Raw genomic sequence first — 27,477 nt, forward strand, 5'->3', positions numbered from 1 at the left:
ATCGCGTTGAGTGACATCTAGGGTTTCGGGGGGTGTGCCACGGTAGTCGTGCTATCTAGTGAGTGACGTCAGGGTGTGCAGGGGTTCAGATGGTTTTTCCGGGATTCCTGTGAAAGAAACACAAACAATCTGCTTCTCGTGGTTAATTTGAACTTGTAACAAGTTATAGGTTTGTTATAGTTGATACCTCGATGATTATAATTGGTTTAGAATCTCTTTATGATTTTATTTAAAGGTCATCTAATGTGACCTCCTGTAGCAGCCTCTACTGCAGGATCTTGAGACCAATTTTAGCTAAAATATGTATTTTAAACAGACTCAAATTGCTTAGAGAGTTAACGCATATTCGTGACAATGATTTCAACGTTTACAGTGCCAGATTGATGCCAGATCTGTTGTGGATTAGTTTCCACAAGATAGTTTACAGGGCACCTTTGGGGGCCCTTCAAAGGTGTCCTGTATATAAAAATTTATATAGTTTAGTTTTGGGAATGAATAGTCACGTTGAACATTTAGACTTTTACCTAAATAGTAAGTTACCTTAACAATTAACTTTTACCTTGTCTGGTAAAAGTGTAGCTGTAGGGTTACACTTTTGACCGTAAGTTAGTGTTACCAAACTTGAGACATACCCATAAACATTTAGTTATAACAAACTGGAGGAAAAAGAACTTTTGTTATAAAAACACATTATTTAAAAACAAATTTAAATCTGTCATTAGTCACACAGTTTAAGACTAAACACTTACATATATACCAAAACTATATATAAAATTCAAAAGAGGGTGAAAGAAAAAAAAATTTTGGAATGTTTCTGGACGTCTCCAGAAACTTTGGCTGCGTCCAGCATTTTTATATAAAGCCAATTACCTTTTAGAGTACTCCAAGCAGATGGGTCATGCAAAAAAAAAAAAATTTGTCATTTAACACACTCACTCACAAAAACAACTGGCCAGTTATAACATAAGACATACAGGGAAAGGGTAGGAGAGAGGTCTCTGTGAGCCAGATTTTGCAGGTTCTTCCATGTCATATTACGGGTCCTGGGATGTATCCTGCATCTGGTCCTCTTGTAGTATTTCTTGTTCTTCAGGAATAACAGCGCCATCCTGCGGGTATTGTCGGACATGGCGGGCAGGAACCCAGACAGGTTTAGAGAAATTTTGAGGGAAAATGCATGCGAAACCCCTTCCCATGGTCAATAATGGGTCAGGCCCTTTCCAAACTTTATCGAGTGGGTCTCTCCATTTGACCTTAATAGATGGGAGGGTAGATGGTGTTTGCCAATGAAGAATAATAGGGGGTAAGGCCGAGTTATTGTAAATATTAAAGAGATTTAATGTAGTTAAGGCTTTTGCTAGCTGGATATTGGGGGGATATGTTCCTCCTTTATCTTTATTTAGTTGAGCCTTCAGAGTTTGATGGGCCCTCTCGACAATGCCTTGTCCCTGTGGATTGTAGGGAATGCCCGTGGTATGAGTAATATTCCAGAGGGAACAGAAATCTTTAAATTGATTGCCTGTAAACATAGGTGAATTGTCTGTTTTCAAAAATAATGGGACCCCCATAACGGCAAAACAAGAGAGCATATGGCTTACAAGCTTTTTAGCACTTTCTCCTGTCTGAGCTGTAGCCCACATAAATTTATAAAAGGTATCAATTGAGACAAACACATATTTTTGTTTGCCAAAGTTTGGTATGTGGGTGACATCAATTTGCCAAATAGCATTAGCTTTTAAACCTCGGGGGTTAACCCCAAGGGTCTGGATAGCAGGTGTCTTTATGAGACTTGCACAAGAAGAGCATGTAGCAAGGATATGTTTTAACTGTGGTACAGGAACATCAGGGAATCGAGCTTGAAGGCCTTTAAGATTAACATGGGTTGGAGAGTGAAAATTAGCAGGATCAGAGACAGAGACTGGGAAAGTTCCTGTGGAGGCAAGGCGGTCAACTGCGGCATTCCCTTTGGACAGGGAACCAGGAAGAGGGCTGTGGGAACGAAGGTGTTGAATATACAGTGGTTGGGTTCGAGAACAGAGCATAGAGGCGATTTGAATCAAGAGAGGGGAAAGTGGGTTGTCATCAATTTTCACATACGAACGAGCAAGCCATGGAAGTAAGTTAACAGTATACACACTGTCAGAAAAAAGGTTGAAGGATTCTGGTACAGCTTTTAGTGCAAGAAAAACAGCATAAAGTTCAGGAAAATGGTTATCTATTTGTCCTGGAAACCCCACGAAGCTTATGGCAAAGCGGGAATGATGGCGTATAAGCCACTCTGTATCTGTGAGAGAAAAGGGCAGAATGATTAAATCCGGTTCTTTCCCTAAGACCTGCACAGACCTATTTCTCCTTTGGCGAACCGTGAATGCTGGGTTTTATCATACACTGAATCTGTCTTTATCTTGATCTTATACTTTTCTGTATCCACATTTATGAGAAATAAGTGCTTTTTGTTTTAGCCATTCAGTCTTATGACAGGTTTTTTTTTGTTTGTTTTTTTATGGCAATCAAGACAAAAACATTGTCCATGAGAGCAAAGTGCTTTATATACTGTGTCTTCAGGGTATTTCATCCCTTCTCTTAGATTTCTTACAGACGAAGTATATATGTATAGATTAAGTATATGTCATTTGTATATCTGTCCCATTTTTATTCTTTAATGTTACCTATAAATGCATTACCTGCTATAAAAGGAGTTAGAAAACATAAGTTCTCTGATTGAAGGAAAACACCTGGCCTGCCGTCTTAAATTTAAAACATGACACCACTTCACCGAGTTTGTATTTTTTGAAGAACAAAACACTCTTAAGGAAATTATGTCCTGGTCCATGTCCAAAAGAGCCTCCTACATGGATTTTTCATTCGTTATTTCTTTTTAAATTTATTTATAAAAAGGAAACACTGACAAAACCATAGGATAAGAGGGGTGCAAAACCACACAATTCCCACCACCAGAAATCGTATCCCATCCCCTCCCCTGATAGCTTTTTATTCTTTAACTCTCTGGGAGTATGGACCCAAGGACATTGTGGGATGCAGAAGGTGAAAGGTCTGGCTTCTGTAATTGCTTCCCTGCTGAACATGGGCGTTGACAGGTGGATCCATACTTCCAGCCTGCCTCTCTCCTTCCCTAGTGGGGTGGGGTTCTGGAGAATCGGAGCTCCAGGACACATTGATGTGGTTGTCTGTCCAGGGAAGTCTAGTCGGCATCATGCTAGCATCTGGAACCTGGTGGCTGAAAAGAGAGTTAACATATAAAGTCAAACAAGTTGTTGTCTAATCATGATCTAAAGGCTTGAGTAATGCAGATGAAGAGTTGGGAGGATGGGGTCTCCATTCTATAGATAGGTAGTAGGCATATTCACACTAGTGCCAGATGTGGGTGAATAGCCAAGACATGAAACTGTACCTGAATGCAAGCAAATAAAGAAAGGTAGCGTGGAACATGTTGACTGAAGTCTCCTGAGGAATAGTTATGGTTCCACTATTAGAAAAGGTGTATTCTATCAGGCTCATCTTTTCCCTCTTTTCTCCACCCTTGGGGGGGAGAAAATGAAGGGATGCAATGGATCAACCTTCATATTCTTGAAAAATGAGATGACAGTGAGATAGAAAATGAAGTGGGGAGCTGTAGGAGGAAGGGAATACCATACATAATAAGATTCAATACATTGCATTAGAGATTTAGAAAATATCAGATTCAGAAATTGCTTTTTTTTTATTTGTCTTTATTCACTTTCAATCCTTTCCATACTAGTTTCTGTGGTTATATGTATAACTGCAGGCAAAGGCCTTTCATTATTAATCATGTCATCAACACACTGCTCTATCACTGCCTCCAACTGATTCTTCAGTTTTACTCAAGCAGCAAATCACACTACCAAACATGAAAGATGGGAAACACCTGTGAGGTCATGGTTCCCCTTTCTCCTAAGGGGTGCATTTCCTTTGGTATTTTATAAAGGCAATTTTCTGCCTTCCCACACTGATGTGCACAAAGGTCTACCCAAATTCTCGTGTCTAGATGGTTGGCTCTGCACAGAAACAAGTTTTAAATGCACTAGGGTGAACCAGTTTTGCTAAATGTTTTATAACGTGTCAGGAAACCTTTATCAAACATTTAATTCAAAACCTGGCTTTGAACCAGGGAGGCATACAGTTCTGTAATTATTTTTAACCTTCTTTTGCTAATCACTGATAAAAAGCTTAATTCTGTTAACAACTCAACTTGACAAATTGCACCGCTCAATGGAATTAATTATGCATTTTATTGCATTAAATCGGATAAACAGGGAAGTGCCAGCAGGAAAAAGGAAGACTGAAAGCGAAGTAAAATGGTCACCATATAAATAGCTTATTGATATCTGACTATTTCTATTGTGACTCAATGTGTTAGCAAAAAAAAAAAAATACATAAAAGTACAAACCTCTCAAGCAGCACCTTCAATTTAAGTATGGTTCCAACTAAGTTAATTCAGTTTTTTTTTTTCACTAGAAACATACATTTTCCTCCCCTATAGCAAGCTGATTTGGATTCTTAGAGGGATTTTTCTTCTAATTGTCATGGAAGTTCAACCCTTTACCCTCTTATGTCCTCCAACTTTTAGTTTTAGTAATCTCAGAGCCTGGCCTTCAGGGATTTAACTCAGAGCAGCAAATTGTAACAGTAGGTGTAATATTGTGCCACAAAGGTATTAAAAATGGGAGAAAAAAAAGAGATTAAATTGGCTTCCACTTCACTTCTCCAGTTAAAGTTAAGTGCTCAAGCGGTCAGAAGACCATATGCAATTTTTACGGTTCTCTTTGTCTATAAATATACATGTTTCAGAGTAACTGCTGAATGAGACTTCTGGCACATAACCAAACTGTTCTGTCATATGGACTCCTGTGCTGCACTTGGTCTAGTCAAAGACCTTTGCTATATAGTAAACTCTTCAACAAATTCATGTGTAGAATAGTATGTTCTTTAGGCGGGGCAGTGGCACACCAGGATAAGGGTACATGTTATCATGTGCAAAAATCTGGTTGAAGCCCTCAGTCTGCACCTCCGGGGGGGGGGGGGAGCTCCTTGAATGATGAAACACTGCTACAGTGTCTCTCTTTCTCTCCCACTCAAATGTTCTCTGCCCTATCAAATTTAAATTTTAAAAGTCACGTCCTTCCTCTCACGTATACTCTTTTGTATCTCTAGTTACTTTTTGTTTTCTTAATTTCAAAATATAATAACACATTTAGATTTTCTTCTAAAATCTAGTATACCCAGTTATTCACTTCTCCCATTTCACTTCCATAACTTTCAAATCAGTACATAAGCATGTTAAAATTAATTTTACCATGATGTTTGATTCATGTTGATTTTACCATGATGAGGGTGTTCAGGGGCCTTGGGTGCTGAGGGGAAGAGGTGGCCTGAGGGTGTTCAGAGTCCTGGGGTGCAGAGAGGAGGAGGAGACCTGAGGATGTTCAGGGGTCTTGGGTGCTGAGGGGAGAGGGCCTGAGGGTGTTCAGAGGCCTGGGGTGCTGAGAGGAGGAGGGGGCCTGAGGGTGTTCAGGGGTCTGGGGTGCTGAGGCTGCAGCTCCTGGCTCTGCTCTGCTCCTCTCCTGCCAGGCATCGCTGCCCTCAGTCCATGTGCCTGAGGGCCACCATCTCTCTCACTTTGGGGCAACACCCGTGGGGAGTCCATGGCTCTGTGGGGAAGCGCGGCTGAGGTGGGGTGCTCTGAGGGGGCCTGGCCTACCTGCCCTGGTCCATGGGCCTCCCTCAGGCCAGGGCCTCACCTTGCCACACCTGCTCAGGGCTCATGGGGCAAGGAGGGGAGGGGGTCGCGCTGGGTGCAGGGCTGGTCCCAGAGGGAGCACAGTGCCTAGGGTGGCATGTGCAGGAACAGGCAGAGCAGGAATTCCACCACCACCCAGCCTCCCTACCACTCTGCTGTGCCTGCAGCTTGCACCCCTGCAGGCAGCAGGCCACCACAGCTGCTGCTGCCTCCGCCCCCCACCACCCCCACCATCACCCCCCCCACCGCCACCCCACCCCCCACCGCAAACAAGAAGCCATGCAGGAAGTGGAGCACATAGGCCTTCGCCATTTATGGTGGACCAGCAGGAAGATGAGGTGCGAGCTACAGCTGGCCCTGGCTGCGAACCCAGTGCACCCAGAGCCAGATGCCAGAGGAGGAGCAACAGCCTCCACCCAATCGATTTTGGCCTGCTGCAGCGCCCTACCAGAGTTGGATGGAGGAAGCCGCCAGGGCTGCTCAGGGTGAGGCGCCTGACACCCTGGCGCCCTGAAAAGATGGTTGCTCAGTTCACACTCTGCTCCTGGTCCCGGCTGGGTCTCCAACAGTAAGTTCTTAATAATGTTTTCTGTATTCTAATCAACTGCTGACTATATAATAAATAAATATTTAAAAATATTTTAAAATATTTAATATTTATTAATATAATTTATATTTAAATATTTTGTTATATTCAAATATTATGAATATTATATTTATAATTAATATTTATTAGTATTAATGTTTAATATTTATATAGTAAATATTTATAATTTCCACATATTCATGTAATCTTTTCCAAATAGTCTACTTAATAGTAAGATTTTGAAGATTTTAATATAATTGATAAGATAAAAATTGAGAAGGAAGGGGAAGTGGAAAGGAATATAAATAAATCCTTGCAGCACTGCTTGTCATTGTTCCTCCCCTGTAGATAGGGATTGGGGGGCTTGAACCTAGCTCCTTGTGTATAGTAATAGAAAGTTTGTTCAACCTAGTGCACCAACAATATTTAATTCTGATGGTAAATATTACATATATATATATATATATATATATATATATATATATACTTATAATATATGTATATTCAGGGAATAGTTTAAGTAAGAATATCAGCTTTGGGTGTTGATGATAGCACTTTAGTCTTTTCCTTGAGTGTCTCAGGAGGGTGTATTCCAGCTTCTTTGGTTTACAAAACCAGTGTATTAATATTTGTACTACAAAGACTCTTCATTTAAGTATATAGTTTTCGATAAGGCCAGTTAAAGGTATTAAGATAAGAATAGAAAAGAAGTAATAAATTGAAGCTAGTTGGCCAATAATGATGTATGGGTCTTATACAGGTTGGCTTCTGATTCCAGTCTGATACTATTAGTCAGAAAACACATTGACTTATAGGTCGAAATGCTATACTTTGTTGTTTTGATTAGGTTGTGATTGGCAGATGCAATATTATTTGATATGGATTGGGAGAGGCATATGGGAAAGGGTTCCAGGACTGGGGGAAGTAGAGGCTTTGTAGTGGAGATGTGAGGTTCCTGCTGCCTTAGGGTTCAAAAAGACAATCTATAGTTAATGTTATCATCACATTATTTGGTAATTGGGTTAACTTTGAAAAGTCCTTTTGTTAGGGTTTGCTGTACACTACACAGTATCTTGTATATAGCTGTGCTATTGGTTGCTTCTTATCTACTTGGTCTAGGATTTTGAGAGATTCCGCATATGAAATACACAGACTATATATTAAAAAGACTCAGTCTGTGTTATAAAAAACTTCGAGACATAGAATTAATTTTCCCCTCTCATATTAATTAACTAGTGATTTATATGACTAAATTTTCTAGGAGTATACATAAACACCATTCCCACCACCAAAAGACTGTGACCAATCCCTCCCACCCACTCCCACCCTCAATTGGCCCAGAAAGCTGCATGTCTACCCTTCACCACAGGGTTTTAACTTTGTGCCCTACTTATAATTTGGTCAGGTCCTGCTTTCAGTTTCCCTTTCAGATCTTCTTCCTCAACTTCTGTTGATGAGTGGGATAATCCCATACTCATCTTTATCTTTCTGACTTAGCTCACTTAACATAATTCCTTCTAGCTCTGTCCAAGATGGGTCAGAGAAGGTGGGTTCATTGTTCTTGATAGCTGCATAGTATTCCATTGTGTATATATACCACAGCTTTCTCAGCCACTCATCTGTTGTTGGGCACCTGGGTTGCTTCCAGGTTTTAGCTATTATGAATTGTGCTGCTATGAACATCGGCATACACACCTCTTTTTGGTGGGGTGTTATGGAGTCCTTGGGGTATAATCCCAGGAGAGGAATTACTGGATCATATGGAAGGTCCATGTCTAGCCTTGTGAGAGATTTCCAGACTGCTCTCCACAGAGGCTGTACCAATTTACATTCCCACCAGCAATGCAGAAGAATTCCTCTGTCCCCACAACCTCTCCAGCATTTGTTGCTGCTGTCCTTTTTGATGTATGCCATTCTTACAGGAGTGAGGTGGTATCTAAGTGTTGTCTATATTTGCATTTCTCTGACAGTCAGTGACCTAGAGCAGTTTTTCATATGTTTATTAGCCTTTTGGATCTCCTCTGAGGTGAATGTTTTGTTCATATCCTCTTCCTATTTTTGGATGGGGTCATTTGCTTTTTTGGTGCTAAGTTTGTTGAGCTCTATATATTTTGGTGATTAGTTTCTTGTCTGTTGTATGGCATGTGAAGATCTTCTCCCATTCTGTGATAGGTCTCTTTGTTTGTTTAGTAGCTTCTTTGGCTGTGCAGAAGCTTTTCAATTTGATTTAGTCCCATTGGTTTGGTTCTGCTTTAGTCTTCCTTGCAATTGGGTTTGATTCATCAAAGATGTCCTTGAAGTGTAGGTGGGAAAGTGTTTCACCAATGTTTTCCTCTAAGTATTTGATTGTTTCTGGTCTGACATCCTGGTCTTTGATCCATTTGGAGTTGATTTTTGTTTCTGGTGAGATAAACTGGTTCAATTTCATTCTTCTGCATGTTACAACCCAGTTTTCCCAGCACCATTTATTGAAGAGAGCCTCCTTTTCCCATTTAATCCTTTGGGCCCCCTTATCAAAGTTTAGATGTCCATAGGTGTGGGGACTTATTTCTGGGCTTTCAATTCTGTCCCACTGTTCTGTATGCCTATTTTTGTTCCAGTACCATGCTGTTTTGATGATGATGGCTGTATAATATAGTTTAAGGTCTGGGAGTGTGATGCCTCCATTTCTGTTTCTTTTCTGCAAGATGGTTTTGGCAATTCTAGGTGTCTTCAGGTTCCAGATAAATGATTGTAGTGTTTGTTCTATTCTCTTAAAGAAGCTTGGTGGAACTTTGATGGCTATTGCATAAAAATTGTATATGGCTCTGGGGAGAATATTCATTTAGATGATATTTATTCTTCCAATCCATGAGCATGGGATATCTTTCTATTTCTTTATATCAGTTTCTATTTCCTTGAGTAGCGACTCAATACTTTTCAGTATACAAGTCTTTCACTTCTTTGGTCAACTTGATTCCTAGGTATTGGATTGATTTTGCTGAAACATGAAATGGGAGTGATTTCTGGATGTCTTCTTCTTTAGATTTAGTGTTTGCATAAAGAAATGCCACTTCCAGGAGTTTTATGCTGGATTCTTTAGGTCGTTCTCTGTATACTATCATATCATATGCAAAGAGTGAGAGCTTGACTTCTTCCCTTCCAATCTGTATTCCTTTGATTACTTTCTCTTGCCTGATTGCTATGGCAAGAACGTCCAATACTATGTTGAAGAGTAACGGTGACAGTGGACAGCCATGTCTAGACCCTGACCTGAGGGGGAATGCTTTCAGCTTCTGTCCATTGAATATGATGTTGGCTGTAGGTTTGCTATATATGGACTACACTATCTTGTGGAATTTCCAATCTATTCCCATTTTTTGTAGGGTTTTGAGTATGAATGGGTGTTGGATTTTGTCAAAGGCTTTCTCTGCATCTATTGATATAATCATGTGGTTTTTGGCTTTGCTTTTATTGATGTGGTGAATGACATTGATTGACTTACGGATGTTGAACCAGCCTTGTATTCCTGGGATGAATCCCACTTGGTCGTGATGAACAATCTTTTGATATGCTGCTGTATCCGGTTGGCCAAGATCTTGTTTAATATTTTGGCATCTATGTTCATCAGAGATATTGGTCTGTAGTTTTCCTTTTTTTTTTTTCTGTCCCTATCAGCTTTTGGTATCAGGGTGATGTTGGCTTCATAGAAGGTGGAAGGGAGTATTCTTGTTTCTTCAATCTTATGGAAAAGCTTAAGAGGTATGGGTACTAACTGTTTCCTGAATGTTATGTAGAATTCGTTTGAGAAGCTGTCTGGTACAGGACATTTGTTGTTGGGGAGATTCTTAATAACGATTTCAATTTCTTTGTCTGTGATTGGTGTATTTAGGTTTTGTAGTTCTTCTTGGTTCAGTTTTGGAAGGGCATATGTTTCTAGGAACTGTTCCATTTCTTCCATATTCTCTATCGTGGTGGCGTATAGTTCTTCATAGAAATTTCGCATGATTCGCATGGTGTCCTGCACCAAAGCCAAGGACTCAGAAGAAGAAGGAGAAGAGTCTTGAGGTCCTGGTGCACGATGGTTGAAAAGTTGGTAGTGAGAGTGTCAAGAGCACATGAAAATTTATACTCATGTGTAAACAACTGTACAGTAATCCATTAAGGTCTCCATCAAGTAAAAATTAAATAAAAGAAAGCACAAAAAATTGAACATAGTAAAGAAAATACTATCGTTATTTGGAGACATTCGTTGAAAGTTTGTAAGTAAAAGTTTAATTTTCTAGTGACTTATCAGAAGAAGAATGGTGTAAAAATGTGAAGTGATTTGGAATATTTTAAAGTTTTGTTTTTTAAATACCTATAATTTGTCACTGTGCTTTATTTTGCAGAAATTATAAGATCTTAGTGTTAATATTTTTTACTGTGGTGCTATGGAACTAAAATTTATTTTTATACCTCAGAAACAACTAATTATTACTGTCTAAAATGTGTCATTTTGGTATAATTAATTTTGAAAAGGAATTACCATATTAATTAATAAACTGATGAAAGCCCCTTTCAGTGACAATCACAAAGTTATATTACTATGTTAAACGTAGGTATCCAAAAATTTTTTTTTAATTTTTACTAAGGAAACACTGATAAAAAACATAGGATAAGAGGGGTACAACTCCACACAGTTCCCACCACCAGAACTCCGTATCCCATCACCTCCCCCTGATAGATAGCGTTCCTATTTTTTAACACTCTGGAAGTATGGGCCCAATATCAGAAGGTGGAACGTCTGGCTTTTGTAATTACTCCCCCGCTGAACATGGGCATTGGCAGGTCAATCCATACTCCCAGCCTGTCTCTCTCTTTCTCTAGTGGGGCAGGTTCTGGGCAAGTGGGGCTCCAGGACACTTTTATTTTTTTCTTTTCCTGAGCCTGACATTTGATATGCAGGTGGATCCAACTTATTGTCTAGGGAGATGATGCCATGGCTGGAAAAAGGACCAGAAATCTGGATCAGGGAAGAGAGTAACTGTGTTCCTGGGATGCGAGTCTGCACTACCTTCCTTCCAAGCCCTCCCGCCCAAATTCTGCCTAACCCTGCTAAGGCTGTGGGGAGAAATCAAGGAGCCCAGGCAAAAAGAGTGCATTAAAAAGGCACATGTTTAATTTCCAGCAGGAGAGGCCACTGGCTGAAGGTACCAGGTGGCCCCACTGGAGTTTACAGTTTACACTTTATAATTTACAGTTTACATGCTTCCTTCGGGGTTACACAGAGAGTACATGATGGGGAAGGGTGCAGCTTCTTCTCATCTGATGTGAGGTCTGTAGAGTCCTCTGCCAAGCGCCGTCCTCCATGGTGCTGCTCTGGGGCAGGTGGTCACTGAGAACTGTGGACTGCCTTGCACTGGTGCCGCCATCTTGAAGTGGAGCATTAAGTCATGACCTGCGGAAGAGCAAGAAGGCCACTTTAGGGCAGCCAAGTCTCCTCAGCAATGGGGGTTGGGGGGGAGAAGAGGGAAAGTGGGATAGTCAGGCAAGGGGTGAGAACAACTTTAAACTAAAGCAGACCCACCTTGGGTGACTAGCTCCTCAGCCAGTGTGCACCCCGCTCCCCCTTTACTGTTGGATCCCCAGGCCCAGGAGTCCCCCACTCCTTCTCACAGAGGAAAATGTTCCTTAAAGCTGAGCCCTGCCCACAGCACTCTCTTGCTAGAGCAGCTTCAGACATCAGGGGAGGAAGCCCCTGTGTGACAAGGATCTGAGCAGCCTCCACCTGAGACCCCCATCAGTTCCCCCATGCTGGACCCCAGGGCTCTGCAGAGAAAGCACCAGGAACAGTGCTTGCTTCTCTGAGTCAGAGTGCTGTGTCCTCAGACAGTATGACACCAGGACATAGTTACCTTCCCGCACCCTCTCAGCTACCTTCCGCTATGCCCTGTGACCACACTGAGATGTTTCTAAGAGAACCTGAGATAAAGTCTTGCAGCTTGTCATGTGGCAGGTTAAGCACAGGTGGCACAAAGTGAAAGGACTGGCTTAAGGATCCAGGTTTGAGCCCACTGGCTCCCCACCTGCAGGGGAGTCACTTCACAGATAGTGAAGTAGGTCTGCAGGTGTCCCTCTTTCTCTCCCCCTCTCTACCTTCTCCTCCTCTCTCCATTTCTCTCTATCCTATCCCATAAGGATGACAACATTCATAACTACAGTTATTAATAACTATCACTTTTAATCAAATAGAGATGGGAATGAAAGCTGAAATGAAAAATAGATACCTTCCTGAGAAAACTATGCGGTCTTCACTCGGCCCATGCTGGCTTCTCCATGTGCTAATGGGTACACAGGTGTCCCTGACTCCAGAGATGTGGTGTGAGCTTTCCTCCTCCTCCTGCTGCTGCCTCCGTGCTCCCTATTCTCCGCCTGGGTTAAGGAAGATCATTGGCATGCGTACTCAATCAGGCTGTGTCCTGGGGCTGGGGGGGTTTGCACTCCACACCCCTCAAAAAACACACCCTAACTCTATGTGGAGCCTCCCAGGTAGGTGCTGGGATGCATGCCTTCAAGGTACAGGGAAGGGACCTGGGTACAGCTCACTTCACTCACCTGGGTTGTGTTCCCCAGACTAAACTTGTGCCTCTCTCTTTCTGTCTCTGGCCAGGAGCCTCACCTACAAGTGCACAGGTGGTCCCCCAGTCTGTACTGCTCTGAATGGGGCTAAGCTTAGGATCTCTGAGTTCCTCTGAGAGCAGTATTCCCCACTGTGCTGCAACCCTGAGTGGAGCTTGGAAAGCGTTTTCTTGCTCACGTAAATTGGAATGAGTTTACACCTTGAAGTTCAGAGATAATAATGGTCACGGAATGCAGTAGGTACCTTGGTGTTGGCATTGGCAGTTCCTCCTTTACTACTTCTGTATAATGTCTGTGCTGTAGGTTGGCCGGATGGATGGATGCTGGTGATCCCTGATCTGTGGGGAGGTTTCTCTCATCCCCAGTGGAGCTGCCTCACTAGCCTTCTCACAATGGATTAAGGAAGGTCAAGGGAATGTCTACGAGATGACAACTGGTAACCCCTTGCTTTTCTTCCCAAAGCAGTCCCAGGGGCTGAACATTGTGGGCATATTGGATCAATAGCAGCCAGACTCAGAAATTGTGGGCACCCTTATTGGGTACAGCCCTAGGCTCTCTCCCACATGGAGAAGGCAGGGAGAAGAGGCCTGGAGGCTCCTCACTACACTCACTCCTCAGGTGCTCCCTGACTAACCCTCCTCCCTCACATGGCCTCCAGGAGCAGGCAGGGTGTTTGGGGCCTCTTCAGTTACTCAGACGGGTGCAGGGGCTGAACCCCTACAGAATATGGAATCAGTGACAGTTCTTGCTCTGTGTGGGAATCTCTTTGGGTCCCTCCTTTGTGTGGAGAGTTCACACTACCAGAGATGGGTGTCCATTTCTCTGTCCAGGTCTCTGTGGCATGTTGTTCTATGCTCCTCTCGATTATGCTCCACTGCCTGCGCATCTAGGAGACCCTGCTGTAGATCCCACTGGTTCCACTGACACGTGTCCTAAATCCTATGATACCCCTGCCTCAGGCCTGCTTGTGTGGATGCAGGATCCTGGTGCAGGGAAATCTCACCCTGTCAACAGGAAGGATTATTTCAGTGTGGTACCATAATGGACACGTGGAACTGGAACAGTGGAAGTGTGTCACTAGTGATGTTAGGAAGAAACATTAGCAAACATAAATGAGATTTGAATTCTTTAATAACTGTCATCCATCTTCAAAGAAATATTTCTCTTAATATGTGAAGTAAAAAGATATCTACAGATCATCACCCTAGCACCTTTAATGTCAGGGATTGAACTTGGGAGCACTTACTTTTTCCTCTCCAGCCTCAGCCAAGTCTTAACCTACTGGGCAGCAGTTGCCATATTCCATCATATGTAAGAGAAAGAGAGTCACCTGCATAGGACAGTCATCATATTAGAGCTAGGAAATGACATGAAACCATTCATTTAATATATGGGAATGAATGTGCAAGTGCAAAGGGGTTGCCCATGTTCTTAAATTAATACAGTGTCTTTTTAACTGTCTAGAAAGCCTTTCCAATCTACATTTTGACCAACTCTGTTGTTCTTAAGTACCAGAAGGTGAACGACTTTGTTTTTAGTCTCTTCATCACAGTGTCTGTCTTTCTGTCCTCTGTTTCCATGAGGCAGGAACTCCTTGTCTCTTCATCAGGTGTTACACCAGGACCAGATGAGTCCTTGGCTCTGAGGAATGGCTGCTGTGTGTTCTGACAGGGAGAGATGGGGGTGGCCATGTTGTGGAGTAGGATGAGACAGAGAGTGAGAGAGTGACTGCACCTGAGCAGAGAAGACAACTCAGGAGTCTGTGTGAAGGCCACTCCTGACCAAGTCAGGGATGCACCACATGAGGAAGCCTCTGCAGAGCTTGCAACCCTCATTGTCTCTCTGCCCAGGATGCTCACTGGCCAAGTGCTCTGATGGAGTCACCAGACTGTGCATGCAGCTGTGTGGGAGCTTCTGTTAAGTAGTCCAAGTGCCTAGGGTGCAGTGTTTCCCACTGGAACAAAACCAGAGTGGAGCTAGGAAATGCTGATTTTGCTAATCCTGTATCATAGTTTAATGAAGTTTGGAGATCAGAAAGATCTTGAAGTGCAATAATTAGCTCCCTGTTGGAATTGTCCAATCTTCCTCTTGGTCTGCCTGTGATCACGGGAATCTGAAAGCTGGTGACACCAGAGCTATATGGATGCTTCTCCCATGCCTGCTGCTGGTATGTTACTATTCACCTTTCTCACCTGGCATTAAAGAAAGTCACTGGCCTGTTGCCATGGTCAGGGCTTGCAACCCAAAGTGCTTTTCTCTCTAAAACCACTCTCATGGGCTGCATATTGTGGGAATGAATGGCTTCTCTCAGGGTGGAATCCCACAGTCAGCAATGGGTCCAAAGCTCCTGCTCTGGGTGCCCTTCTTGGGTGTAGCCCTTGGGCCCCTCCCCCATGGTGAATGTAGACTGAAGGGGACTGGAGGCTCCTTGCTGCTGCACTCACTCCTCAATTGCTCCCTGTGTGTGTCACCTCCCCACAGCTCCTCCCAGAGAAGCCAGGGTATGCAGATCCTCTATACTTATTCAGAGGGGAGCAGAGGCTGCACCCCACACAGCCAGTGTGTCCTGCCTGCAGTGCCAGCTCTGTGTCTGTGAGGAAAGCTCCAGTTGTCCATCCTGCTCCAATTGCCCATGCTAATTGTGAAGAGCTCACTGTACAAGAATCAGAAGTCCACTTCTCTGTCCTGGTCTCTGTGGCAAACTGGCCTCTGGTTCTGGTATGTCCTCTACTGGCTGCCATCCTCAGAGATGCTCCTGCAGATGTCACTGGCCCCACTGACATATGCCTCAGTGCCCATGTCATCCCTGTCTCCAGCCTGCTGGTGTGGTCACATGCCCAGGTACACAGGAGACAAATCCCAGCCAACATGCAGAGTTGTTCTACTGTTGCACCAGAATCAGTTCATTTAATTTTGGAAATAGCAGTGTGTCACCAGTGACTTTTGGAAGGGAATATTTGAAAAAACATGTATGAGATTCAAATTCTTTAATAGCTGCCACTCATCTTCAAACACTTATTATTTCTCTCACCTAGGATGGAGACCTACCCAGATCATCTCTCTGGTACATGTGCTATCCTAGATCTACCTTGAGAGCACTTAATGTTTCTCTCCAACTCCGGCCCACAGCTCATAATCTGGTGTTCCTATTGGGTGCAGCTCTAAACTCCCTCCCACATGATGAAGGTAGACTGCAGGGGCCTGGGGGCTCCTCACTGCACTTGCTCCTCAGCTGCTCCCTGCCTGCACCTCCCTGCACACAGCCCCTCCAGGAGAAGGCAGGGTGTACAGAGCCTCTTTATTCACTCAGGGGGGAGCAGGGGCTGAACCCCACAGCACCCAGGTTTTCACCTTGCAGTGGCAGCTCTTTTTCTGTTGGGGAAGGTTCTCTGGTCCCCTGTTAGTAGGAAGAACTCACTCTATCAGAGTCGGGGGTTCACTTCTCTCTTCAGGTCTCTTTCCAAGCTGGTATCTGCTCCTGTGGCCTGCCTTCCACTGCCTGTTGTCCTAGTGACCCTCCCGCCAATGCCACTGACTCCACTGTCAAGTGCCCTAAAGCCCATTTTCCTACTGTCCTGCCTGCTGGTACGGCCAGAGGCCCTGGGTGTGTCACCAGTGATATTAGGAAAGAAATAGTAGAAAACATGAATGAGATTTGAATTCCTAAGTTCCTTCCACACATTTTTAGAGATGTATTATTTGTCTTACGTGTGAAGCAGAAAAATCTGCCCAGGCCACTGCTCTGTCACATGTGATGTCAAGCATTGAATTTGGGAGCACTTCCTGTTTTCTTCAACTCCATGCAAGACTCCACTTCATGGCCTCCAGTTTCCATATGCTGTCATTTATAAGAGAAAAAGAGTGACCTGCATATCGCAATCCTTCCAGAGCTATGAAATGACAGAAAGCCATGCATTTCACTCAATGTGTGAAAGAAGAAGTGTAAATCCAGAGGAGTTTCTCATGCTCTCAGATGAATGTAGACCCTTCCTTCACCAGCTAGGAAGGCTTAACTGTCTACACTGATGTGTTGCACGGCCCGAAGGTGTACAACCTGCTCCTAGTTTCTTCATCTCTTTTTAGCATTAGGTCATCTCTCTTTCTCTCTGTCTCTGTCTCTCTTTCTCTCAGTGGCAGGCCCTCTTTACTCTTCCTAGGATGAGACCCCAGCATCATAGGAGTCCTTGTCTCTTAAGAAGGCTTGTATGTGTGCTGGCTGATATGCAGAAATGTTGTTGGCTGTGTTGTGAAGGAGAAGGAGGTAGAGTGGGTAGCTGGACCTTAGTAAAGATGACAATTCATGAGTTTGTGTAAAGCCTGTTCCTGACTGAGTCATGTATCCAATACCCTAGGCATATTCTGCAGAGCTTGCAGCCCTCCTTATCTCTGCCCAGGATGCTCACCGGCCAAGCTCTCTATGGAGTCACTCAGGCTCTCCAGGCTGTTATAGGAGCTTCCATTAAGGGTGATTTAGCACCTGGCAGTGCAGTGTTTCCCACCAATATTTAATTTGAGTGGAACTAGGGACCACTGTTGGGGCTAATTTTAAGTGCATTGTGCTTATGTCAATTTTAATTGTTTAGAGACCAAAAATATCACAAAATGCCAAGTTACCTTCCTGTTGGAATTGTCCAATTACCTCTCATGCTCACTTTTTCTTGTGCTAAAGGGAACCAGGATGTTGGTGACCTCACAGCTGTGGGGAGGCCTCTCTCCCACCTGCTGGTGTCTCACTGCATAATCCCCTTCTCACCTGGGATTGAGGAAAGCTATGGGCATGTTTACCAGATCAGTGCTCATAACCTCTATGTTTTTTTTTTTTTCCAATAAATGGTACAACTGGCTGAGGTTGTGAGCACATTGCATTCTGCCCTGGGTGACTTGTCACACTGAGCAGTGGGCCCACAGCTTATCCTCTGGGCACTCTTAGTCTGAATTGCTCAAGGCACCCTCCCACATGATGAAGGCAGAAAGAAGGGGCCTCTTGAGGTCCTCAGAGGGGTGTAGGAGCTGAGCCCTCACAGAATATGTGGCCTTCCTGCACTGCAGGCTATTTTTCTGTGGGGCAAATTCCACTGGTCCCTTCTCACTGTGAAGAACTCACTCTACAAGAGCCTGGTGTCCACTTCTCTCTCCAGGTCTCTGTGGCAACTCCTCTCTGCTGTTCTGGCTTGTCCAATAATGCCCGCTCTCTTGGAAGTCACTGGTCCTACTGACAGGTGCCCTTCAGCCCCTGTTACCTTGGCCCCTGGCCAGCTGGTGTGTTCACAGGCCCAGCACACAGGAGACTCAGTGAAGTCAGCATGCAGAATTATTTCACTGTAGGCAACAGAATCAACCCATCTAGTAGGGGGCAGTAGCAGTGTGTCACCAGGGAAGTTAGGAAGGAAATACTAGAAAAGCATAAGTGAGATTTAAGTTCTTTAATAGCTGCTAGAAATCTTCAAAGATTTATTACTTGTGTAAAGTGATGGAGAGAGACCTACACAGACAATACCTCTGGAACATGTGGTGTCAAGGATTGAACTTGGGAGCACTTACTCTTTTTAATTTTTATTTATTTATTCCCTTTTGTTGCCCTTGTTGATTTATTGTTGTAGTTATTATTGTTGTTGTTGTCGTTGTTGGATAGGACAGAGAGAAACGGAGAGAGGAGGGGAAGACAGAGAGGGGGAGAGAAAGATAGACACCTGCAGACCTGCTTCACCGCCTGTGAAGTGACTCCCCTGCAGGTGGGGAGCCGGGGTTTGAACCGGGATCCTTATGCCAGTCCTTGTGCTTTGTGCCACCTGCGCTTAACCCACTGCACTACAGCCCGACTCCAGGGAGCACTTACTTTTTGGTCCAACTCCAGCCAAGGCTCCACCTCCTGGGCTGCAGTCCCATATGCTGTCATATATATAAGAGAAGAAGAGGAACCTGCACATCACAGCAATCATATCAGTGTTAGGAAGTGATATAAATGCATTCATTTAACTGAATGTGTAATAAGAGTACAAGGGCAAATCCAGAGAGGCTCTTAGTTGAACACATACCCATCCCTTCCTCAATGGGAAGCCTTGACCATCTATACTTTGGGAGAAGTGTGAATGGTGACCAGAAGCTATAGAGCTTTGCTTGTAGTCTCTTCTTAACTGTGCTTCATATATCTCATCTCTCTCTCTATTTATCTCTCTCGCTCTCTCTTTCTCTCTCAATCTCTATCTCTCTACCAAGGACTCTTTGTCCTCCCTGTGCAGGTTCCAGGACCAGAGTAGGTCCTGGATCAGAAGAAGAGCTGAGTGAGTGTGTACTAATGGGGAGACTGGAGGATTGCTATGTTGTGAGAAATAATACCTGAGTTAAAATAAAACTCAAGGGTCTGTGTGAAAGCTACTTGTGAGTGAGGATCCACCCTGTCAGCTGCATGCTGCCCAGAGAACAGCCGTCCTGGACTCTGCCCAGGATGCTCATCAGCCAAGTGGTGCCCTGTAGGAGTCGCCCAGGGTCTCCATGAAAACACTGTGTATCTGTGAGTGTTTCTGGACTTCTGAGACTTGCTCTTTAGTGCTAACACATGAAAACTGCTAAGGCAGACTTAGTCTGATCTCTCCACCAGTAATCGCTAAAATGAGTCTGTGTAAGGCTGGACTGTTTGACAGACAAGACAGGTCACTGAGGAGGAGCAGGGAACTGTCCTGCATGTAGGCTCTATTTGTTTGGTTTGAGATTCACACTGTACCTGGGCCTCCTCCCACTGAGAATAGAGGGATCAGAGGAGCATCCCCTAGACACTTACTGAGCAGGTCTTTGCTGAGGGTCTCCAGGTCACTCTAATGTGGTGTTTCCCATGCTGCAGATGATACTCCTGGGGGTGGGGAGGCAGACTGGCCACAGTCACAGGGTACATCTAGCATCAGCCGTGCAACTGAGTCCCTCCAGAGCCCCAGCTGCTGGCCACACTGCCCTGCAAGTCTGCTGCTCTACAGGTCACTGTGTTCAAGACCAGATGTTGCACCGTGTTCCACACCCCGGCGGGAAGTTGCTGGTACTCTCTCTCCCTATCTATCTCCTCCTGCCTTCAAAGTTGCTATTCCAGGGAAAAATATATAAATAGGACCACCAGGATAGTGGGGGGTCACTGTGAAGGCATGAAGCCTGGTGGCAAGAAATTAAAGCGTAACATGCAGGTGGATGCCAAGCCCCTACCGGCTTGTGTTGACTATATCTATATCAATACTTTTATTACATACATAGAACGAAAAATGGGGAGCAGAAAATAAGACTAATACCAGGAGCAATGTGTAGCATTGTTAAGGAACCAAGTCCCAGCAGTGATTGGAAATACTGAAATAAAAGGTTCATACAATAAACTAATAGTAGACAGAATAAAAAATAAAATATGCTTTAATCTAGTAAATTAAAAATAGATATAGTAATAACTAAGTAAAATAATGAAATAAAAAACTCCAAATGAAAAAAGTTAAGTTGAAAAATAAATTTAAATAAAGAACAAATGTTGGTGGCTGTCCCCCTGGTTAACCACACACATTGCCACATGACAGTGTGTGTGTATCTGAGTTCCAATTCCTGCTCCCCACCTGCAGGGAGAAGCTTCAAAATCTGTGAAACAGGTACAGCAGGTATCTTTTTCTTATTCTCTAATTCCCTCTCTTCTTTTCTCTAAGTTTAAGTCTATCAAATAAAAATACAATAAAATAAAATCATCCCGAGACATGTAAGCTAAATGTGCAGAGCTGCCAGGCCAGTGATGAGGGTGTGGATTTCATAGTCATCCCGGCTCCCAGCTCTGGACTTGACTGTGGGAGTGGTCTTTGGAGGGGCTGCAGCACTTGCAGGGAGACCTGCAGATGAAGGGGCAGGAAAGGCGGGGGCCCCAGTTGGGGTTGTGTTGGTCTGCCTGGGTCTGCAGTCAGAACTTGAAGCTCTGAGGCCCTTCCTCATAGAGAGCCCAGGGTTGGACAGGACAGTGGCAGAGTGACCCTGGGCCACAGTCCCAGGAATGCTCAGATGGGTTAGGGTCAGAGCCTGCATCTTACTTATAATTGAAGCCAAGCCACTGGAGACGCTGGTGCCAGAAGCATAAAGGTTTGAGTGAGCTGCCCCTCCAGACAGGATGGGAACCTTAGGACCTGCCCCCAGGGCACCAGAAGTGGTGACTCCAGATGGAGCAGTGGTGGTTTTCCTTCTGGCAGACCTGGCTGATCTGTGGTCCATCCCACCCAGGGCCCAAGATGTGGACAGGGCAGTGGGTAAAGGACCCTGGGCCACAGTCAGCCCTGTGTTGGAGTCACTCAAGCTCAGAACCTGTAGCCTACTGATAAGGAAATTCAAGTTACTGGTGACTCTGGTGCCAGAGTCCGGAAGACTTGAGTGAGATGCCCCTCCAGACAGATTGAGACTATTCAAGGGACCTGCTCCCAGAGCACCAAGAGGAATGACTCTAGATGGTGCAGTGGCAGATTTCCTTTTACTGTCCTCCCTGCAGGCCCTGTGTTCTTTCCCATGCAGGGCCCCAGAGGAGGACAGGGCACTGGCTGAGTTACCATGGGCCACAGTCCCTGCAATGCTGGCATGATTAAGGCTTAGAGCCTGCAGCTTCCTTATTGCTGGCTTTATATCTCTGGTGGCTCTGTTGCCAGCACCAGGAATGCTTGTGTGAGCTGTGCCTCCAGACAGGTTGACGCTAATAGAGGGACCTGCTCCCAGACCACCAGAAGGAGTGACTCCAGATGGTGCAGTGGTAGATTTCCTATTCTTGACTGTTCTGCACACTCTGTGGTCTTTCCCACCCTGGTTCCCAGAGGAGGACAGAGCAGTAGTCATTGAACCCTGGGCCTCAGTCCCCGGAATGCTAGCATGGGTAAGGCTCAGAGCCTGCAACTTACTGTTAGGTGACTCCAAGTCACTGGTGTCTGTGGTGCCAGCACCGGGCATGCCGACTTCAGATGGTGCAGTGGTGGACTTTCTTTTCCTGTGATACCTGCAGGCCCTGTGTTCTTTCCCACCCAGGGATCCAGAGGAGGACAGGGCAGTGGTTGAGTTACCCAGGCCCACACTCCCCATGTTGGTCGAGTCCCCCAGGCTCAGTGTCTGCTGCATGGTGATAGCACCCACTCTCCTGTCTCCAGCATTGTGTAGGCTGCTATCTCTTGTCCCTGCAGAAGTGGTGGGAATGCCTGAGGGGGTTTCAGCCTGCAAAACAGCAGATGTGGGCTGGCTGTTGGTTTTGGCCCCCACGGTGGACAATGTAGCACAGGAGCCCCAATTACCTGGGGTCACCATGGAGTAGGGCCCCCCGTCTGCTCTTTGCTGGAGGGTGCTCCACTGGAGGGACCACTGGCAGAGGTAGGGGTCCTGGAATCCTTTCCTGAGTGGCCCCCAGGGAGCACCTGCACAGGGGATGAATGGACTGTGCCCTGGCTTCCCTGTGTGCTGGAAGGATCTTGCTTTGGCACCTGAGGGGTGCTCATGGCAGTGCCCCCATCACCCCTGTTGCTGTTGCTGTTGCTGGGGTCTGCTCTGGACACTGTGGTGGGAGCAGTACCTATTACTACCTTGGGCCTGCCAGGGTAGACTTCTGCCATGTAGATGACAAATCTAGGGACAGTACTCCTGGCTGTGGGGGTGTGCTGCATCTGTGTTGTGTCAGTCTCAGAGCTGGGTGCTTTGGAGTCCATTGCACCCAGGGCGCCAGAGGAGGAAAAGGCAGTGGCTGAGGGACCCTGGGTCACAGTTCCCTGTTTGGAAAGATCATGGCTCAGAGTGCCAGTGTGAGTCCCTCCACTGGGCAGAGTGGTGATACCTGTTGCCCTTGCATTGCCAGCATTGCCATCAACCTGGGCAGTTGTAGACGGGGGCTGGCTGCTGGTTTGTGCCCTCACCATGGGTAGTGTAGAGCAGGAGCTCTGAGTCACTGGGGGTGCAGTGGAGTCGTGGGGAGCAATGCCTGCCTTGGAGGAGGGCACCCCATCTGCTCCTGTGCTGGAGTGTGCTACACTGGAGGGACCACTGGTAGAGGTGGGGGTCCTGGTATCCTTCCCTGTGTGGCCCCCAGGGAGCACCTGCACAGGGGAAGCACCTGAACTGTGCCCTGGCTCCCCTGTGTGCTGCAAGGATCTTGGCTTGGGACCTGAGGGTTGCTCTTGGCAGTGCCCCCATCACCCCTGTTGCTGTTGCTGGGGTCAGCTCTCGACACTGCGGTGGGAGCTGTCCTTCCCACATCCTTGGCCCTGCCTGGGTAGACCTCTGCCATGTATAATGCAAATCGAGGGACAGTACTCTTGGCTGTGGGGGTCTGCCGCATCTGTGCTGGGTCAGTATCAGAGCCAGAGCCGGGGGCTTTCGAGCCCATTGCACCCAGGGCGCCAGAGGAGGAAAAGGCTGTGGCTGAGGGACTCTGGGACATCGTCCCCTGCTTGGAACGAGCATGTCTCAGGTTGTCCGAGTCACTCCCCGCACTGGGCAAGGTGATGTCTGCTGTCTCTTTGGAGGGGCCTGCAGTGCAGGCATCACCAGCAGCCAGGGCAGCAGCAGAGGGGGAATGGCTCCTCTTCTGGGCTCCCTTCCTAGGAGTTTTGGTTGAGGACCCCTGTGCTTCTGTTGGTGCAGCCCTGCCCACAGTGACCTGATGGACCCCTGAGCTGTCAGAGGAGGCATGGCTTCTTTTGGAGGCTCTCGTCTTAGGTCTTGTGCCTCTGCTCCTCTTCTGCCCAGAGGTCCCAGACATGTCACCCTGTTCCATGATGGGTAATTGGGGAGGACACACCCCAGAAGGAACCTTGAATTGCTTGGACCTTGAATTGGACACTGAGCTGGAGTAGGATCTGAATATTCCAGTGGTAATATCTCCGCACAGGTGTGTGTGTGTGTGTGTGTGTGTGTGTGTTAGGGGCAGGACCCAAATGTGGCCCAGAGAGGCCACCCCCCACCCTGATCCCACACCTCCCCTGACCTCCCCTGCCCCTTAGTGTTCCTGTCCACCTGATACAGGTGCTGTTGATCGCAGGACAAGTCCTCGTTTTCTGAATAAAGGACAGGAGGGAGCAGTTCACCGCATAGGGATCAGACCTGGAGAGAGCAATCTCTTGATCAGAGGTCAGCTCAGAATCAGAGATGCCAACTGCTTGACCTGTTGCCAGGAGACCAGTGGAAGCTGTTGGCCAGGGCAGCCCATGTCCAGTGGGGGTGGGGGCCTGGGGGAGGTCATCCCGACAGAGACAGTCTTGGACTACACGGACTGTCTGGGTGCTGGCCTGGGGGGTGACAGGCCCTCTGAAAGAAGCATGTCCCCTCCCCGTGCAGCAACCCCAACCTATACTGGGTGCTTGAGGGACAGCTTTTCTTACCCCCCCCATCGGAATGTGGACTGTCCCAGTGCCCTGTGATTGGTGGAAACTGTTTTTCTAATGTCAGCTCAGGTGATGGTGTTCCATTAACTATCCCTCCCCCAACCCATGATAGGAATGTTCCACTTTCTACTGGGCACATTTGCACATCTGATAGATAGGGGGACATTCACTGTATCACACTGAGTATTGAAATCTACTCTTAATTGTATGGTTGTTAATGTGACTCATCTTATGAATATGTTTCATGTATGTTCTGCTCCTTATTTGGTTCATAGACAGGGTAATCCATGTAACCCCTTCATGTTATTATGGGTCCCTAATAATCAAGCAATGCCCAAGTTGTTCCTTCCTTTTTTAAAGTCACCTTCTGTTAGTGGGAGCAGCTTTCTACCATTTTCTACCAGTGGGTGCTGCTTTGTCTTAGAAGCTCAGGTGGGTTTCTTGTAGAGAGCAAGTCAACAAATTGTATTGGGGAAATTGGGTTGAAACCTGCAGAAGAAACTGGACCACAACATTGCACTGCACAGAAAAGAGAACTCCAGATAGGTCAAGGGATCTGCAGAAGGGTCACCTAGAACAGCAGGCAGTGGAGCATAATCAAGAGGAGTATAGAACAACTTGCCACAGAGACCTGGAGAGAGAAATGGACACCTGACTTAAATTACACTTTACATGCTTCCTTAGGGGGTACACAGAGACTACATGATAGGGAAGGGTGCAGCTGTTTCTCTTCTTATGTGGGGGTCTGTAGAGTCCTCTGCCAAGTGCTGTCCTCCATGGAGCTGCTCTGGGGCAGGTGGTTGCTGTGAGCTGTGGATTGTGTTGCACTGGTGCTGCCATCCTGATGTGGAGCCTTGATTCATGACCTGAGAAAGAGGTGGATCTTGACTCACAAGTGGCTTTCACACAGACCCTTGACTATCTTAGCAGGAGAGTAGAGAGCACCCACTATCTGGATTAGTTGAGTGACAGGACCCCGTGACTGACTTAGCAGGTGAGTGGACAGGACCAGTTGACTGAGGGGAGTAGGGGGCCTGAGGGTGTTCAGAGGCCTGGGGTGCTGAGTGGAGGAGGAGGCCTGAGGGTATTCAGAGACCTGGGGTGCTGAATGGAGGGGCCCTGAGGGTGTTTAGGGGCTTGAGGTGCTGAGAGGAGGAGTGGACCTTAGGGTGTTCAGGGGCCTGGGGTGCTGAGGGGAGGAGGGGGCCTGAGGTTGTTCTGGGGCCTGGGGTGCTGAGAAGAGAAGGAAGCCTGAGGGTGTTCAGGGGACTGGGGTGCTCAGGGGATATTGGGGCCTGAGGGTATTCTGGGGCTTGGGGTGCTGAGAGGATGGGGCCTGAGGGTGTTCAGGGGCCCTGGGTGCTGAGGGGAGGAGGGGTCTGAGGGTATTCAGGGGCCTGGGGATGCTCCATGCGTGCTTAGGCACAGTGCTCTTCTGGGGCATTCCTCAGGATGTTCCTTGGGGTTCTCTGCCTGGGAGCGGCTGGGGTGCTCTGCCCCGCTTTGCCCCTCCCCTGCTCGCCCCTCTGCACCCCTCCCTGTCCCCGCTGGCGCACCTGTGCATGTGCTGCCCCACATTCAGCCAGTGTGGTTGCTGGGAGCACAGCCACAGGATGGAAGACACGGGCTCAGGGGCTGCTGGCTCTGGCCCTTCTGGTACTGCTGGCTGCGGTGTGTGAACAGAGGTGCTTATCCTGCAAGCCTGGCAGGGGGGCGCGGGGCTGCACTGGGGTTAAATGCACCCCAGCAGCTGGCAGGACCCTGAGAATGGCCGCCCCCATTGGGCCAGGACCCCGCTGTCTGCACTCCAGACCGGGTGAGGGCCCCGGAACTGCCCCCTCCAGCGGGGGGACCCTGAGAATGGCCGCCCCCTTAGGGCCAGGACCCCTCCGTCTGCACCCTAGATTGCGTGGGGGCCCCGGAACTGCCCCCTCCAGCAAGAGGACCACGGAACAGCCCCTCGGTCAGGCTGGGACTCCGAGATCTTCCCCCTCCAGCGGGCTGGGACCCTAGTGGAGGAGTGGGGGCTGCAATTGGATGCTGGGCTGGGCTGCGCCATCAGGGCTGCTGCCCACACTCAGGCCTGTGGTCACTGCTGCCCCACAGGACCCCCCTGGTGGCTGTCAGCATGAACATAGACATCTCCAGTATCAACATGGTGTCAGAGATCAACATGGTGAGTGGGATCGTGGGAGAGGGGGCCTGTGGTCAGATGGCGGCCTGTGGGCTGAGAGGATCTGGGGCTGTGAATCTGCAGGTTGTAAGGAGGGGGGCTGTGATGGTCTGGGGGCTGTGAGGGTCTTGGGCATGTGAGGTTTGGGAGTTGTGATTGTCGGGTTGTGAGGGTCTCAGTGCTTGTGGGTCTGGGGAAATATGATTTGGGAGCTGTGAGTTGGGGGAACGGGTTTGGTGGCTGTTAGGTGAGGGCTTTGGATTGGGGGGCTGTGGGTTTGGGGTTGTGGGTTTGGGGAGCTGTTGGTTTTTGGGTCTGTGGGTTTGGGGGTTCTGGGATTTAGGGGCTGTGGGTTTTGGGGCTGTTGGTTTGGGTGGCTGTGGATTGGGGGGCTATGGGTTTGGTGGTTGCGCTTTTGTGGGCTGTGGGTTTTGGGGTGTTGGTTGGGGGGTTGTGGGTTTGAGGGCTGTGGGTTAGTGGGCTGTGGTGTTTAGGAGCTGTGGGTTTAGGGGCTTGGGTTTGGGCCAGTGGATTTGAGTGGCTGTGGATTTGTGGTTCTATGGTTTTTGGGGCTGTGGAATGTGGTTCTGTTAGTTTGGGGGTCTGTTGGTTTGTGGTTGTGGTTTTTAGTGACTGTGGGTTGGGGGTCTGTGGGTTTAGGAGTCTGTGGGTTTTAGGGCTGTGGGTTGGGGGGTTGTGGGTTTAGGGACATGTGGGTTTTGGGGCTTTGGGTTTGTGGACTGTGGGTTTGGAGGCTGTTGTTTTTGTGCATTGTGGGTTTGGGTAGCTGTGGGTTTTTGGTTTGTGTGTTTGGGGTTTGTGGCTTTGGGTGTTGTTGGTTGTGGGTTTGGGGGATGTGTGTTTTGGGTTTGTGGGTTGGGGGCTGTGGTTGGGGGCTATGGTTTTGGGGGATGTGGGTTTGGTTGTTGTGGGTTGGGGCTGTGGGTTTGGGGGCTGTGGGTTTGGGTGTTGGGGTCTTGGGGGCGG

The 27,477-nt window shown here is 47.0% G+C and overlaps 1 long non-coding RNA gene across 1 annotated transcript; it reads right to left on the reverse strand.

Moving 5' to 3' along the window:
* Positions 1–20,334: 20,334 nt before the first annotated feature.
* LOC132540228 (uncharacterized) lies at positions 20,335–22,009 on the reverse strand. The gene is made up of 2 exons (XR_009551436.1): positions 21,855–22,009; positions 20,335–20,810 (listed from the first exon to the last, which is right to left on the reverse strand). It is a non-coding gene; the product is annotated as an uncharacterized LOC132540228 (long non-coding RNA).
* Positions 22,010–27,477: the final 5,468 nt, after the last annotated feature.

Source organism: Erinaceus europaeus, chromosome 9 (genome assembly GCF_950295315.1).
Source record: "Erinaceus europaeus chromosome 9, mEriEur2.1, whole genome shotgun sequence".
NCBI lineage: Eukaryota > Metazoa > Chordata > Mammalia > Eulipotyphla > Erinaceidae > Erinaceus > Erinaceus europaeus.